The 18,737-nt window shown below is 38.9% G+C and overlaps 1 pseudogene; it reads right to left on the reverse strand.

Moving 5' to 3' along the window:
- Nucleotides 1-6,108: 6,108 nt before the first annotated feature.
- Nucleotides 6,109-7,586, reverse strand: LOC102403074 (annotated as a pseudogene).
- Between the last annotated feature and the right edge of the window lie 11,151 nt (nucleotides 7,587-18,737).

Consider the following 18,737-nt stretch of genomic DNA (forward strand, 5'->3'; position numbering starts at 1 on the left):
GGACGACAGAGGATAAGATGGCTCGATGGCATCACCAGCTCAATGGACATGAATTTGAGTAAACTCTGGGAGTTGGTGATGGACAGGGAGGCCCCATGTACTGCAGTCCATGGAGTTGGAAAGAGTCAGACACAACTGAGCGACTGAACTAAACTGAACTGAACTGACGGTTGTCTCACACTGCATATGAGTACTCATCCTGGACAAAGAGAAGTATTTCATTTCCCAAAACAAACACCTCAGCTAGTGAGGTTTTGTTATTTAACTCACATCCTTTCCCCTTTCTTTGTATTAGAAAAATCTCATCAACCAGAGCCTCATTTTCATATTGCTGTGATAGTCACGCCTCAAAAAGCCAGCAAAGAAGAGGATGTCTACTTCTGGAACCACTATGGCATCATCAAGAATGGGGAAAATTCTGTGGTTTAATCCCCAGCCTTGTGTTTGAAATTAGCAGTTCTGCGTAAAGAGATTTTAATAATCAAATAAAGGCTACAAAACATTGAAGTAGCATACTGACTTGTCTATATTTCCAAAAGATAAGAGAGAAGGATGTACTAATAAAAGAGGCTCCAACTGACTCCAAACTTTTGCTTTTTATTAAGATTCTCCATCTAGGAACTTTCCTGGCAGTCTAATTGTTAAGACTCTGTGCTTCTACTGAAGGGGAAACAAGTTTAATCCCTGATAAGGGAAATGAGATCTGGCATGCCTTGCTCCTATATGGCCAAAAAAAAAAAAAAAAAAAAAAAAATAGATTCACAGTCTATTATTTTCTTTTTCTCTCATCAACATAGATGATTGAACACATCCGTTCCCCAACTAATAGCATCAAAGGAAAAGTTTAAAGATACACCATTGAACTTCTGTTATGTTTGGTTCCCTTTAATATTTTGTTAATCTCTTCATTTTAAAAATTTTTCCACTTATATAGGTTTTTCTTTATTAATAACTGCTTTAGTATTTTTTCCATTTTACATATATACTAATATTCTCTGTAATTATGCCTCAGCTAGTTGTTATTCCAGCTGTTGAGGTTACTTTTATTTTAATGATTGCATATATTTTCTTTCCCAGATTTCCTCTTGGTCACTTTTTATACCCATTGGTACTTGATACATATCCATTTATTTTGTTCTGTTACTACTTCTTGTTCTTTTTTAATGCATACTGTTATTCCCTCAAACATATTAAGGACCTAAATTTAGTGGACTTTTATTAACTTTTAAGTTATTGTGATCATTGGTGTATGTTGGGAAATTAGTCTGACATAAAGTGAAAATGTCCAGCAAAAGATGCTTGGCCAGATAATAGTTGATGAATGAGACTAGAAGCCAGAGGTTTCCCAGCATTCAGCACTTGATCTCTAGAGTAGAGAAGACAGAAAAATAAACAATAATTATTTTTCTGGATCTTAATAGTGTGGGACTCAGGGACCATATGTTCTAATAGGGTAAGGGACTTTATAGAGAAGTATCTTAATTTGTGACACTCACTGCATTCTGTCAGTGTTCTTGTATAAATAACTGGAAAGTAAGGGGCCATTGTGAGTACATTGATCACCTGAAATCAGAGATCAGATCACATCAGTCGCTCAGTCATGTTCGACTCTTTGCAAACCCATGAATCACAGCATGCCAGGCCTCCCTGTCCATCACCAACTCCCGGAGTTCACTCAGACTCATGTCCATCGAGTCAGTGATGCCATCCAGCCATCCATCCTCTGTCGTTCCCTTCTCCTCTTGCCCCCAATCCCTCCCAGCATCAGAGTCTTTTCCCATGAGTCAACTCTTCTCATGAGGAGGCCAAAGTACTGGAGTTTCAGCTTTAGCATCATTCTTTCCAAAGAAATTCCAGGGCTGATCTCCTTCAGAATGGATTGGTTGGATCTCCTTGCAGTCCAAGGAACTCTCAAGAGTCTTCTCCAACACCACAGAGCAAAAGCATCAATTCTTCAGTGCTCAGCCTTCTTCACAGTCCAACTCTCCCATCCATACATGACCACAGGAAAAACCATAGCCTTGACTAGATCTTTGTTGGCAAAATAATGTCTCTGCTTTTGCATATGCTATCTAGGTTGGTCATAACTTTCCTTCCGAGGAGTAAGCATCTTTTAATTTCATGGCTGCAGTCACCATCTGCTGTGATTTTGGAGCCCAGAAAAATCTGTTTCCACTGTTTCCCCATCTATTTCCCATGAAGTGATGGGGCCGGATGCCATGATCTTCGTTTTCTGAATGTTGAGCTTTAAGCCAACTTTTTCACATTCCACTTTCACTTTCATCAAGAGGCTTTTTAGTTCCTCTTCACTTTCTGCCATAAGGGTGGTGTCATCTGCATATCTGAGGTTATTGATATTTCTCCCGGCAATCTTGATTCCAGCTTGTGTTTCTTCCAGTCCAGCGTTTCTCATGATGTGCTCTGCATACAAGTTAAATAAGCAGGGTGACAATATACAGCCTTGACATACTCCTTTTCCTATTTGGAACCAGTCTGTTGTTCCATGTCCAGTTCTAACTGTTGCTTCCTGACCTGCATACAAATTTCTCAAGAGGCAAATCAGGTGGTCTGGTATTCCCATCTCTTTCAGAATTTTCCACAGTTTATTGTGATCCACACAGTCAAAGGCTTTGGCATAGTCAATAAAGCAGAAATAGATGTTTTTCTGGAACTCTCTTACTTTTTCCATGATCCAGTGGATATTGGCAATTTGATTTCTGGTTCCTCTGCCTTTTCTAAAACCAGCTTGAACATCAGGAAGTTCACGGTTCACATATTGCTGAAGCCTGGCTTGGAGAATTTTGAGCATTACTTTACTAGCATGTGAGATGAGTGCAACTATGTGGTAGTTTGAGCATTCTTTGGCATTGCCTTTCTTTGGGATTGGAATGAAAACTGACCTTTTCCAGTCCTGTGGCCACTGCTGACTTTTCCAAATTTGCTGGCATATTGAGATATAGAGGAATAAAAAATCAGAGATACAGAGGAATAAACAAACAAATAATAAAGTTGCTAACATGTAGAGAAAAAAGAATAGACTTGAGGTTAGAGGTCAAGTCCTATAATTACTAATTTTACATCTATGAACAAGTAAATTTCTGAATTTTCACATCTGTAAAATGGGAATGAAAATATTACTTATATTCCAAAAATGCCATAGAGACTATGTTATTCACCATAGCTTTGATGCTCTTCAGAAATGTAGAATAAAAATATCAAATGGTATTCAAGTATAACAGGAAAAAAGTTCCAGAAAATATATTGTGTAACCATGCTTTGTTTGAAATTGTCTCTGGACCAATAGTGGCTTAAGTAATGCAGCCCCACTAGAAATGTGAGACATTATATTAATATACTTTTAAAACTTATCTCTCCCATACATGAATAATAATATCTCTAGGTTCTTCTAGGTCCTGGTTAAATAGTTTCACATAGGTTCTGGGAGATAATATAGGAGAGATCTGAGTCCATTAGACTTAGGATCTTGTCAGAGATTCTAGTGCTTTGGCACTTGTCAAATTTGTACCTATGGAAATATGTTACTATAATAAACTTCTTACGATTATTGTGAATATTCAATATGCATAAATTGTGTATGATTCCTAATGCATGCCTAGTATATAGTAGGCATGTGAAATTGTTATCATCAAAGAAACAAAGAGAAACAGAGTAAATTTGTCCATTCACCTCATTCATCTTCAACAGAAATCTCACTTCCAGTCAGTAAGGGAAAGTGGCTCATTGAACTCCCTGGCCTTATGGGTCAAATTCAGTCAGCCCTGTAATGAGAGCACCAGCATGGGAACCCATCACCCTGCCATCAAAGCCTTGGCCCAACATAGGAGTGAGTTTTAATTACTTGGAGGACAGATGTTTTGCCAGTGGTCCTGGTTTTGTGTTCCCTGGTAGTAGTGCCCTATGAAGTCTATGGTAGCATTAATTCTCAAACTCCTCATCACAATTTTAGACAAAGGAAAATCAGTTTTAATGGAATTCCTTTCTAGATGAAAATGATAATTATTTTTGAGTCTGCGCCTCCTGTTCTTCAGGTTGTTGCTGCTGTTTTCAACTCCTAATGAATCACTGTGCAACACATTGCATGTGAATTTATGCCAACTGACAACTAAACAAGGGGGTTATTTTAGTCAAATCAATCAGATATTGTATCTATTTGAAACGATAATATAAGCATAATTGATGGTGCATAATTAATGATTACCCAAGGCTCTTAATAATGAAATGATAAAAAGGTATGAAAGGAGAGAGGTGCCAAGGAACTTGGCTCTAAAAATACTGAAAAAGACGTTTGCTTCATTTTCTCAAACCACTGAAACCCTTTCTTGCATCTATAACCAAATCCCCTTGTGAGCTTGAACACTTGCACACTGCTCTCCAGAAGCATTCTTGAATTAGTGAAGTGAATAAATATGATGGTGTTACAGAATCCTGTCCTGGATCTTTCTGTGTTTAAATCTTGGCTCTAACAGTAGCCAGCTACCTGTCCTTGGGAATGCAATGAATCTCTCTTAGTTTCACATTTCTAATTTGTAAAGTGATTGTTACATTATAAGACTATGTATATATAAGTGTGGTGTGGATTAAATCAAATATTAAATGCAAAGGTTTTAGGTGTTTTCCAGAAACTTTGCACATACTAAATAAATGTTTATTATAATTCTTATTTCCTTTGAAACCTCTTTAGTTCTCATTTTCCCACACAAAAAGCAATTTTATAACAAGAATTTAAACTATATTGCTTCAACTTTCCACTTAATTCTGGGCTGAGAAACACTTGCAAAAAAATGAAGTCACAACACCAAAGGCACAATTTATGAAAGAAACAGTTGATAAGCTGGATTTCATTAAAGTTAAAAACTTCTGCTCTGAGAAAGATAATGTCAAGAAAATGAGAAGACTAGCCACAGATAGGGAAATTTTTTTGTGTGAAAACATAAAGAACTGTTATCCAAAATATATAAAGAATGTATAACCGACCCCCCCAAAAAATAAAAAAAAAAACCAACATCCTGATTTAAAAATAGACAAATACCTGATCAGACACCTCCCAAAGAAATCATACCTTTGGTAAATAGACATTAAAAGATGCTCAACATCTTATGTCATTCAGTTCAGTTCAGTTTAGTCGCTCAATCATGTCTGACTCTTTTCGACTCCATGAATCCCAGCACGCCAGGCCTCCCTGTCCATCACCAACTCCCGGAGTTCACTCAGACTCATGTCCATCGAGTCAGTGATGCCGTCCAGCCATCTCATCCTCTGTTGTCCCCTTTTCCTCCTGCCCCCAATCCCTCCCAGCATCAGAGTCTTTTCCAATGAGTCAACTCTTCTCATGAGGTGGCCAAAGTACTGGAGTTTCAGCTTTAGCATCATTCCTTCCAAAGAACACCCAGGGCTGATCTCCTTTAGATGGACTGGTTGGATCTCCTTGCAGTCCAAGGGACTCTCAAGAGTCTTCTCCAACACTGCTTACAAATTAAAAAACAATGAGAAACTCCTATGTGTCTATTAGAGTGGCCAAAATATAAAACACTGAGAACCCCAAATGCTGGTGAGGATATGGAACAATAGAAATTCTCATTTATTGCTGGTAAATAAATGAGAATAATTTCTCATTTATTGTTCTTGACAAAATGCAAAATGATACAGCCACATTGGAACACAATTTAGTAGTTTCTTTCAAAACTAAGCATACTCTTATCATATAATTTAATAGCAGTCATTGGTATTTTGTGAACTATACATTACCTCCATCAAAAAACTGTATATGGATATTTTATAGCAGCCTTATTCATAATTACAAAATCTTGGATCCACTTTAAACATTCTTCTGTAGAAACATGAATACACTGTGGTACATCACATAAAATGAAATGTTATTCAGTATCTAAAAGAAAAAAAAGATCTGTCCATAAAAAGACACAGAGGAATCTTAAATGCAAATTACTAAATGCAAGAATGCAATCTGAAAGTCTACATACTATATGATTCCAACTAGATGATATCTGTAAAAAACAAAACTATAGAAACAATAAAAAAAAAAAAAAAAAGAGCACTGGTCACCTGGGATTAAAGGGAAGGGAGGGTAGAACGGGCAGAGCACAGCGAATTTTTAGGATGGTAAAAGTACTTTGTATGAGTTTATCATGGTGAATACATTTCATTAAACATTTGTCCAAACTCATAGAGTACACAACATAGAGTGAAACCTAATGTGAACTATGGATTTTGTATGATAACAATGTGTCATTGTGGGTTCATCAGTTGTACCAAATGTACCACTCTGGTGCAGGATGTAGATAATGGGGATTGTGCATGCCTTGAATGGAACATAATTGAGACCAAATTGTGATTCTGTACAGTCCAGGTTTAAAGTAGATGGCAGTTTTCTATAACAGCAAGCCAGGGTGGCAATCTTCCTCAATGTCCCCGGCAGCCCCCAGCAGGTGTCCCATGGCTCCGTTGGTGGAGGAAATGGCAAGGGAGTATGGATGGCCTTTGAAAAGATGTTTGATGGCTTTGTTTTCAGCAGTGTCTCCCAACAGTGTGGAAGTATCATACATGTTGATACAGGATATCTCTTCAGGTTATACACCTGCATCTTTTATAGCAGCAGCCATACACCTTAAAGCACCTTCTCCTCCAGGATTGGGGGCAGTCATGTGACCAGCATCACCTGAGAGTCCATAGCTCAAAATGTCTGCATAAATCCAGTCCCTTCTTTGTACAGCCTGCTCGTTTCTTTTACCACCAGCACAGTGTACCTCCTCCCATTACAAAACTACATCTGAATGAAATGGTTGACCTGCTGACTTAGGATCAGAGCCCAGGCTCTGGAAAATCCAGCAAGTGATAAACAGCTAATGCAAGAATCTGTACCTCCAGTCACCATCACATCAATAGAGTCATGTGTTATAAATCTAAGAGTCTCCCACTGCATAAATTTCTGTGGTATAGGCTGTGGGTAATGCTTGATTGGGGCCTTTGACTTTATATTGAATGATGACCTGCCCTGCTGCCATATTGATCAGAATCTGAGGGACAAAGAATGGGCTAACTTTATTGTAACCTTTTGTTTGAAACATCAAAGGAGTTTCAGAAATAACTCCAAGAGGAACCATTCCCATGCCAACTGCAACACACGATCAGCTTCTGATTGATGATGCCAATTAGAATCTTTCAAGGCTGACTCTGCAGCCCCAATGGCCATAATGGTGGGAGAAGACATGGACTTGACATCTGATTTGGGCACAAAGCTTTTTTCATTGAATTGATTTTCATTGCAACCTCTTGGCACATAAGCACAACATTGCAAGGGATATTGATACTCTTCACCGACCACTGAAAGGGTTGCACTCTCTCCCTGGACAGATGACCCCATAACAGCTGAGTTCAAACTCAAAGAGGAGTCATTAAGCTATGCTTGTAATGACAATTTGCCTAGGTAATCAAAATATTGGTATAGCTCCTAAAAACTTCCTTTGACTTATTAATCCTTGGAATACTCTTGTATATATTAAATCAGAGTTTGTTATTTTTAGGAAATTTTGTAAGCCTTTTGACAGCATGGTTGAGATTCAGAGAATCACAAATATATCTATAACAGACCACGGCATATCCAGCAGGTATTCACTGTTGTTTAAATAGCTTAAAGGTTTAAGAAACAATGCTGCTGTTCAGTCATTAAGTCATGTCTGACTCTTTATGACCCCATGGACAGAGGAGCCTGGAGGGCTGTGTCCATGGGATTTCCCAGGCAAGAATATTGGAGTGGGTTGCCCTTTCCTACTTCAGGGGATCTTCCTGATCCAGGGATTGAACTCATGTGTCCTGAGTCTCCTGCATTGGTAGGCAGATTCTTTACCATTCTGCCACCTGGGAAGCCCAAAATAACATTATCTGGTTTTAATTAATACTTATTGCACTCATCTCACACACTAGTAAAGTAATGCTCAAAATTCTCCAAGCCAGGCTTCAGCAATATGTGAACCGTGAACTTCCTGATGTTCAAGCTGGTTTTAGAAAAGGCAGAGGAACCAGAAATCAAATTGCCAATATCCACTGGATCATGGAAAAAGCAAGAGAGTTCCAGAAAAACATCTATTTCTGCTTTATTGACTATGCCAAAGCCTTTGACTGTGTGGATCACAATAAACGGTGGAAAATTCTGAAAGAGATGGGAATACCAGACCACCTGATCTGCCTCTTGAGAAATTTGTATGCAGGTCAGGAAGCAACAGTTAGAACTTGACATGGAACAACAGACTGGTTCCAAATAGGAAAAGGAGTATGTCAAGGCTGTATATTGTCACCGTGTTTATTTAACTTATATGCAGAGCACATCATGAGAAACGTTGGACTGGAAGAAACACAAGTTGGAATCAAGATTGCCGGGAGAAATATCAATAACCTCAGATATGCAGGTGACACCATCCTTATGGCAGAAAGTGAAGAGGAACTCAAAAGCCTCTTGATGAAAGTGAACGTGGAGAGTGAAAAAGTTGGCTTAAAGCTCAACATTCAGAAAATGAAGATCATGGCATCCGGCCCCATCACTTCATGGGAAATAGATGGGGAAACAGTGGAAACAGTGTCAGACTTTATTTTTCTGGGCTCCAAAGTCACTGCAGATGGTGACTCCAGCCATGAAATTAAAAGATGCTTACTCCTCGGAAGGAAAGTTATGCCCAACCTAGATAGCATATTCAAAAGCAGAGACATTACTTTGCCAACAAAGGTTTGTCTAGTCAAGGCTATGGTTTTCCTGTGGTCATGTTTGGATGTGAGAGTTAGACTGTGAAGAAGGCTGGGCACCGAAGAATTGATGCCTTTGATCTGTGGTGTTGGAGAAGACTCTTGAGAGTCCCCTGGACTGCAAGGAGATCCAACCAGTCCATTCTGAAGGAGATCAGCCCTGGGATTTCTTTGGAGGGAATGATGCTAAAGCTGAAACTCCAGTACTTTGGCCACCTCATGCGAAGGGTTGACTCATTGGAAAAGACTCTGATGCTGGGAGGGATTGGGGACAGGAGGAGAAGGGGATGACAGAGGATGAGATGGTTGGATGGCATCACTGACTCGATGCACGTGAGTCTGGGTGAACTCCAAGAGTTGGTGATGGACAGGGAGGCCTGGCGTGCTGCGATTTATGGGGTCTCAGAGTTGGACACGACTGAGCGACTGAACTGAACTGATCATCAAACGACCTGTTTGCACTCAACTGTTTTTAGACACTAAGTCCTCTCAGACATTCTAAGACAATGAAGTGAAATGGTGATTCATTTGATTCACCCCAACAAAACTTTATAATGAAATATATACAGGAACTCCAAGCCAGATACAGATGGCAGAAAGCATCCTTTCTCAGGACTACCAAAGCCTAACTATAAATAATATTTCTGGTATCATTGGCACAAAACACTCTCTTGATCTTCACCTTGGAGATAATCAGGGTTTCTGGGACAGTGAAGGTCAGTGTAGGTGGTCAACTCTGCATCTCACCTGACACCCAAGGACAAAAGGAAAAGACCAGGCGCAGGTCCTCCATGAGCCTCTCCCTACCTAACCCCAATCAAACTGGGCACTGGAGGGTGGACAGACAATAGCAGTGGGCACCCGGTCCCTGCACCTTACCTCTGGGGCCCGTGCAGCAGCAGTCCTCAGAACAATCACCTTTTTTGGTTTTAACTGATAATTTTATATGATTCCACTTTCTCTCTTTTCTTAGCATATCAGTTATACCTCTCTTTTTAGTTTTTTTAGTGGTTGCTCCCATTACTTGATATTCTGTTGCATTTCATATTTTCCTGTAATCTTTTGCACATTGCAATCCTGAGTTAATTATTCTTTCTCAGACACCTTTGTACTTCTTATGACACTACAAGACATTTTAAGGTATCTGAGCTACAAATATAGACACCAAAAAGGCATTGTCAAATTATTAGTCAAGTAAAAATTCCATTCTTACACATGTGTAACTTTCTTCCCCATTGTAATGTTAAAGTCATTTGTTGAAATTAAATACAAGCTATATTCACCGTGTCAGTGCTGCATAATAACCATGCAGAAACTCGGCAAGCTTCAACAATATACTTTTAATAATCTCATGAGTCCGAGAGAAAGAGATTTATATTGACCTTGGCTGGGTGTTGTTTTCAATCTCTGCCTGCCTCAGTTCTACATCTGGGTTGGCTGGCTGTCAGTCGATTTAGATGGTCCTTTCTTGGGAGACTAGGCTACTGGTATTTTCAGCTCTACTGCATGTGACTGCAACCTCCTATATGTAATCTCAGGCATGTTTTAATGGAAATAACACAGACACAAATGCACAAGCAGATTATATAAAGGTGTTTATAAGCCTTTTCATGGCTTCAAGTCTATTAACTAGCATCCACTGATCATGAGTCATAAGGCCAAGTTCAGATTCAAGAGATGAGGTAGGACTTGTCCATAATGGGCTGGCACTGTAAAGTTATATGACAGAGAATATGGGTTAAAGCAGGGCAAAAATTAGAGCCAAATACTTCAATTTTCCATATTCACTTCCCTCTTTTACTTTTAATTGGTTTATAATGTATAGAGCAAAGCTCTTTAAAAAATACCAGTTAGTGTTTTGCTTGAACTTTACCCAGAAAATGCCACAAAGACAATGATTTAAAAGCAAATATGCATTTCCTACTTCTGACTTTTCTATTATGAAAGACAACTATTCAGTGGAACAAAAAGGGGTTCTAGAAATCTCAGTTTGAGGTGCATTTTTTGTGTATTTAAGAGTCAACACATTCAATAGTCAGGGCAAGTCTCTCAAGTGTCCCTCTGAGTTAGGTAGGACACATTAAGTTTCTGTAACATGTCCATGGTACTATCTCTTGATTTATACATATGTAAGTGTTTCAGTTGCAGCACTGCATAATAAACCACCACAAATCTGAGTAGTTTGAAACAATGGCATTTTGTTTGCTCACTTATCTGTAATTTAGGCAAGACTCTGTGGAGATAGCTCATCTCTGTTCTACATGGCATGAGCTAGGTCAGCCAGAAGGCTGAGGTTGGTTTGTTCATTTATGTTTCTAGAGATTGACATTAAGACTCGAATGATTAGGTATTGAAATTTAAGGGTTACTTGGACATCTTTATCTATTGCCATGTGGCTTCTTAAATATGGAAACTTCACACCAGATGGACACCTATACATCAGCTCATGTATCTCAAGTTTCAGATCCCCAAAGAGAAGGAGAAGCAGCTAAAAGCTGTTATCACTTCTGATAGCCATGAAATCCCTGAAGTGTCACTTCTACCACACAAAGCATGTCACCACATATGATTCCTTTTTTAAAGGGACAGCATTCAGAATTCACCTTTTGCTTAGAAGAGTATCAAGATTCTGAAAAATTTTGTAACACCCAATATATTGCTATGGTCATTTTTGTAAAGTGCAATTAACCAGAGATGCTCCAAGACAATTGCCCTGTCATAGTGCCCACCCACATGGCTAGAGGAAGTTGTTCACTCCTAGCACCATGCCAGGGACTCTAGCATTTCACCTGATACTTTGTAACTTTTGTGTGTGAGTGTGTGCTTTGTCGCTTCAGATGTGTCTGACTTTTCAGGACCCTATGAACTGTAGCCTCCAGCCAAGAATACTGGAGTGGGTTGCCATGCCCTCCTCCAGGAATCTTCTCAACCCAGGGACCGAACCCACATCTCTTACATCTCCTGCATTGGCAGGCAGGTTCTTTACCACTAGTGCCACCTGGGAAGCCCTTGTACTTTTTATACCCTATAGAAAGTGTGTCTAATTTCTTGAGGCCCCTGTTCTCTATAAGACAAGAGTCTTAGTAAGGGCTAATCAGATAAATACAGTCACTGAACATGTATAATATTTTAAAAATACAATAAATTGCTAATATGTAGAAAAGAAATTCTATTATGTAGAAAAGAAAAATGCATTTTTTGATTATATAGTGATGGATTTGAACTATCCCACTGAATAAAACCAATTATCAGTTTTATAAAACAAATCTGAAATTAACTTTTTATTGCTTATAAATTCTCCCTAAAACTTTTCCCCCACCAGAATATATGATGCAAGAAAACATAAACCTGTTTTTGTTATGTTTTGTTTCTACCAACATATTCCCAGTACACAGAACAGTTGAATGAATTACTGAACTGAAAGCAAAATCAATTATGGCTACAAGAAAATAAGGGAATTATTAGTGAAGTAAGATCAGAACTTTACACACAATAGATAAGAAGAAAATTGTTTTGTCAACAAGTTTGACAGAACTCGGAGTCAGAACCCAACCGTGGAGAAAATTTCTTTTCTTTCTTTGGGCAAGAAAACTGAGGTCATTTTATTTGGACTCTTTATGTTAAGACACATACTGTACTAAACAATGAATTGATCCTTTCAATTATATTTCCAGTGTCTGAAAAAAAAATACTATCAAAATTCTAGGGTATTTATAAAAATATATATGACTAGACAGAAATCCAAAAACACTTCAATATTTATTAAAGCTCTTAAAAACTGAGATCAACCATTTCTATTTCTATTAATATAAGAAGTTTTACCAGCTCTATTTAGGAGCTGGATCAAGAATTAATGGCAGTAGAATCCACTTAAATTGAAGGCTCTAGACATCTATCTATCTCTCAGATTGTTTTAAGTGGAACTATATATGTGAAATTTAAGAAAGAACATTCCTTTTTTATCTAATCAGAGAAGATTAATAACATTTTAATGAAAATCTTTGCCACTTAAGGTGAAGATTTTGATTTCTGTAAGAAAACACATTACATAGATGTGAATAAGCCTTCCCTGATAGCTCAGTAAAGAATCCAACTGTGATGCAGAAGACCCCAGTTTGACTCCTGGGTCTGGAAGATCTGCTGGAGAAGGGGTAGGTTACCCACTGCAGTATTCTTGAGCTTCCCTTGTGGCTCAGCTGGAAAAGAATCTGCTTGTAATGCGGGAGACCTGGGTTTGATCCCTGGGTTGGGCAGATCCCCTAGAGAAGGGAAAGGCTACCCATTCCAGTATTCTGGCTTGGAGAAGTCCATGGACTGTAACTACCGCACAATTGCACTCATCTCACACACTAGTAAGGTAATGCTCAAAATTCTCCAAGCCAGGCTTCAACAATACGTGAATCATGAACTTCCAGATCTTCAAGCTGGATTTAGAAAAGGCAGAGGAACCAGAGATCAAATTGCCAACATCCGCTGGATCATGGAAAAAGCAAGAGAGTTCCAGAAAAACATCTATTTCTGCTTTATTGACTATGCCAAAGCCTTTGACTGTGTGGATCACAATAAACTGTAGAAATTTCTTCAAGAGATGGGAATACCAGACCACCTGACCTGCTTCTTGAGAAATCTATATTCAGGTCAGGAAGCAACAGTTAGAACTGGACGTGGGACAACAGACTGGTTCCAAATAGGAAAAGGAGTACATCAAGGCTGTATATTGTCACCCTGCTTATTTAACTTATATGCAGAGTACATCATGAGAAATACTGAGCTGGATGAAGCACAAGCTGGAATCAAGATTGCCGGGAGAAATATCAATAACCTGAGATATGCAGATGACACCACGCTTATGGCAGAAAGTGAAGAACTAAAGAGTCTTTTGATGAAAGTGAAAGAGGAGAGTGAAAAAGTTGGCTTAAAGCTCAACATTCAGAAAACTAAGATCATGGCATCTGGTCCCACCACTTCATGGGAAATAGACGGGGAAACAGTGGCAGACTCTATTTTCTTGGGCTCCAAAATCACTGCAGATGGAGATTGCAGTCATGAAATTATAAGATGCTTATCCCTTGGATTTCTTTGGAAGAAATGATGCTAAAGCTGAAACTCCAGTACTTTGGCCACCTCATTGGAAGAGTTGACTCATTGGAAAAGACTCTGATGCTGGGAGGGATTGGGGGCAAGAGGAGAAGGGGACGACGGAGGATGAGATGGCTGGATGGCATCACTGACTCGATGGACGTGATCTAAGTGAACTCCGGGAGTTGGTGATGGACAGGGAGGCCTGGCCTGCTGTGATTCATGGGGTCGCAAAGAGTCGGACACGACTGAGCGACTGATCTGATCTGATCTGATATACCCCTTGTAAGGAAAGTTATGACCAACATAGACAGCATATTAAAAAGCAGAGATATTACTTTGCCGACAAAGGTAAGTCTAGTCAAAGCTTTGGTTTTTCCAGTAGTCATGTATGGATGCGAGAGTTGAACTATAAAGAAAGCTGAGTGCTGAAGAATTGATGCTTTTAAACTGTGGTGTTGGAGAAGACTCTTGAGAGTCCCTTGGACTGCAGTGAGGTCCAACCAGTCCATCCTAAAGGAGGTCAGTCCTGAATGTTCATTGGAAGGACTGATGTTGAAGCTGAAACTCCAACACTTTGGCCACATGGTATGAAGAACTGACTCACTGGAAAAGACCCTGGTGCTGGGAAAGATTGAAGGCAGCAGGAGAAGGGGACGACAGAGGATGAGGTGGTTGGATGACATCACCGACTCAATGGACATGAGTTTGAGTAAACTCCAGGAATTGGTAATGGACAGGGAGGCATGGCGTGCTGCAGTCCATGGTGTTGCAAAGAGTCAGACACCACTGAGTGACTGAACTGAGCTGAACTGTATAGTTCATGGGGTCACAAAGATCGGACTGAGTTACTTTCACTTTCACTTCCAAGCCTTCTACTACTATCATTTAGCAGTACCAAGAGATGGGGAAGAGAGTGAAAACGTTGAGAGGAAGATACACCTAGATTTATACAATAGTTCCAACAGCTTCTACCTGAGTATGTTTTGGACAAAGTACCCAATCCTCATGAACTTCAATCATTTATTTTTATTTTTTTCATTTTTTGGTTAAACTTATAAAACTTAGAAAACAGTTTGGCCTTTAAGATTAAATAGCTTATTTAAGCATAATACAGTGCCCAATCAATAAGTAGCAGTTGATCTCCAACTTCCCTTAAAATTAAATAAATTATACATTTTTCCTAATAAAGGAATAAGAAGTGAATGAGTGATGACAAGCGATTGAAGTACCAAACACCAGGAGCTTGGGAAAGGTGGACATAGTGAGACCAGCTTTTCCTGCACAATACCACCAAGGAGTACTAGATTTTAGAGCCATTCACGGAATACATATTTATTCATCTCACATGAAGTGCAAGGAAGTATGGCAAGCAAGATAATGCACCCGAGGGCAGAACTCCTCAGAATCCATCAACATATTTTAATAAATATCTCATCTCTTCTGCAGCAATGGGAGTTTTTATAAGGTGAGTCAGCTCATATGCACTTGACAAATAAGGGGCTGATGTTAGCATAATGGAGAAGTCACATTAGTTCAAAAGGGATACTTCCTAGCCAGCTAATTTTGTGGTAATTATCAGCTGAGCATAGCAAGCAGTTGAGGAAATGGTCCTGTTCATCAGCCACATCCACTGTCCTCCCAGGGCTCATATTGACAGCATATTCTGTTTTGGACATTTTCCTGTCTTGTATGCATTTTAACCTTGTCCTTGTGACACAGTCTTCCAGCATTTTTTTTTTTTTTAACAAGTTCCCTTTAACTACTTGTCTCTTACCTTTTTAAGGTAAAGTCCTATCATTTCCAGAGCAATTTTGTTTCTGCAGGATTTAATACATCTTTGCATGCCCAGATGCTCAGTCGTGTCCAACTCTTTGCTACCCCATGGACTGTAGACCATCAGGCTATGGGATTTCCATGGGATTTCCCAGGCAAGAATACTAGAAAATGAAAGTAAAGTCGTTCAGTCGCGTCTGACTCTTTGTGACCCCATTGACTGTAGCCTACCCAGCTCCTCCATCCATGGGATTTTCCAGGCAAGAATACTGGAGTGGGTTGCCATTTCCTTCACTAGGGGATCTTCCTGACCCAGGGATTGAACCCAGGTCTCCTGCATTGCAGCCAGATGCTTTAAGAACATTAGAATGGGTTGCCATTTCCTCCTCCAGGGAATCTTCCCAACTTAGGGGTCAAGCCCAGGTCTCTTATGTCTCCTGCATTGGCAGGTGGATTCTTTACCACTGGTGCCACCTGGAAGCTGCTATTTTTTTTAGGATTATAATTGTGTTTTATGAGCATTCTGTTTATAATAGCTTTTAGAGTGATCGGACCAATTTTTTCCACAAGCCCCATTTTTTATGCACAGTTTTTCAGAATATACAATTTTTAAGAATGCTATATCACAATATAGAATAAATTTAGTTATTATTTCTCCTAAAAGCCAAAAAAATGGAAGTTGCACTTTAACTCTTACTTATCAGTCTTTCTCTAAGAATTGAACCTCAACTTCTAACAACACAGGCAACCATCCCTGAAACAGTCCATCCCTTCAACTGGATGTTTTCCTCATGGATGTCTAAGTTCAGTGTATCTCCTATGTGGTCCCCAAATTCCTGTGCTTTATATCACAACAGTGCTCACATTCTAATACAACTTCCCATTGATTTCTCAAGTTCAAACATTGATTCCCTCTGTAACAGTTGTTATAGTTTATTACTACTGCCTTGCACAGCATTTATCACAGTGCATGGCACATAATAGGGCTTCAAAAAAGTGATTGCAGAATGGCAGAGCTCATGGATGTGTCCCCATGTGTGCAAGGACACGGAAGCTTCACCATAAGTGTCCACATTCACTATTATATATAAAATAGATAACTAATAAGGATCTACTGTATAGCAGAGGGAACTCTACTTGATACTCTGTAATAACTTATATGGGAAAAAATCTAAAAAAAGAGTGGATATATGCATATGTATAACTGATTCTCTTTGTTGTACATCTGAAACTAACATAACATTGTAAATCAGTTATATTGCAAAAAAAGTGTCCACACTTAGAGTTAGCATGATCACACTGTCATAATCATTATTGTTAAAATTCAACTGTATATAATATCTTTTAGCTCTTGCAGTACATCTAATTCTCACCATTTCCAGAGTCCTGTTTCATTTTACAGCAATGGCTCTCAAAGAAGTTTTATCGTAAATTTTCAGGAAGTTAAATGTGAGGGCCAGAGGGTCAGAACAGTTTGTCTACAGATATACAGGCATTTAATAGCTATGATGCCCTAGGAGCCAATGTGTCCTACTTCTCAGGCCAGATCTTCCAGAATCATTACAATTATTCCCATGGATTCCTGCTCTGGATTATTTAGAACACAGGTTTTGATTCCTGACACATTATCCTTTCTGTTCCTGTGGGTACGTAGACCAGGAATTAACATATTTTGTATGGATTAAATCTTTCATTTAATATCTCTGTGGAGAAGGTCTTAGAGCATTGTGTCCTGTCCCCTGCATGCTGATTTGAGAAAAGCAGGAGAGAGAATGCTTATTTGTTGACATTTTGGTTTTGGTAAATAAAGTGACCTTTAGCTTCAGTCACACACTTGAATTTAAGTAAAGATAAATGAAAGTCTGGAAAGCCTGGCTAAAAACCAAGTATATTTTGAATGAAATATGCCTTGTGTTCAGAGCAAAATACTCATTACTTCTTCCTTCAGGCCCACTCTCCTTTAAAATATCCAGATAATCACGAAAGATAAATTAGATAAACAGTTCCTGACCCAACAGTTTCATTTTTCTTTGCAAAATCATTGATAATAGAATTCTTTTAAAAGAGCAAGTACCTTGAGCAGATGTAAAACATCAAAGACTCTGGCCCAACATCTTCGTGCATTTCTACAGCGGAGATGGATGCAGAGGTCCAGGCACCATTGTGCTAAGTGGTAGGGCTACACAGGAGAGTAGAAGACCCAATAAGAATTTATGCTTTCTAAAATAAGCATCTATTTTGAGAGAACCTTCACTGCCAGGGAATATTAAACCTATAGATATAGATTCTTCTTTTATCTAGATAAACATGAACTGTGCATTTGCTTGATGTCAGAGAAATTTTGGTAAGGAGCCAAGTACTGATTATCTTTCAGAACAAGCCAATTCATTTTTCAAATGAGTTCAAATGTCTCTTTTTTCTAATACCAACCTGCCTATAAAAACCTGTTATATAGTTTATGTTCTCATTCTAATTTTTAGGAGAGAAAAATTTGTTTTATCTTCTCCAGAGATGTTTCATCAAGCTACCATCTTCCTTGCTCAAATCTTTTACCTCTCTTTTGCTTCCTGTAATCCATCCCAGACCCTCTCCAGGAACATCGATTTTCTTTTGGTAAGATATGACTGTGACTGTGATTACTGGCCTTAGCAGAGAGGTGACACACAGAGGCTTCACATACTTATGTCTCAGTCTTGAGAGTTTCTACTATCCACTAATATGTGATTAGTGTGTGTGAGTGGCAGAAAGAGAGAGAGGGAAACCTCTTCTTTAATTTTTGATACTACCAATAAATCCCTCTTTTCTCTGGAGCACCTCAACATCTATACACAGAACTTGGTATCACTCCAGGATCCATACAACTCCATTCCCCCAACAAAGGCACATAATAATCCACAGAGTACATTTTATGATCTCTGCAAAATTATTCTTGATTATCCCATGGGGCTTTATCAGAATAGCCCAGGAGTAGGTCCATGATGGTTAATTTTATGTGTCAAATTGACTGGGACACAGAGTTCCCAGATATTTGGCCAAACATTATTCTGGGCCTGTGAAAGTGTTTCTAGAGGAGATTAACATTTGAATCTGTAGACTGAGTAGAGCTCATG

Source organism: Bubalus bubalis, chromosome 7 (genome assembly GCF_019923935.1).
Source record: "Bubalus bubalis isolate 160015118507 breed Murrah chromosome 7, NDDB_SH_1, whole genome shotgun sequence".
In the NCBI taxonomy this organism is placed as follows: domain Eukaryota; kingdom Metazoa; phylum Chordata; class Mammalia; order Artiodactyla; family Bovidae; genus Bubalus; species Bubalus bubalis.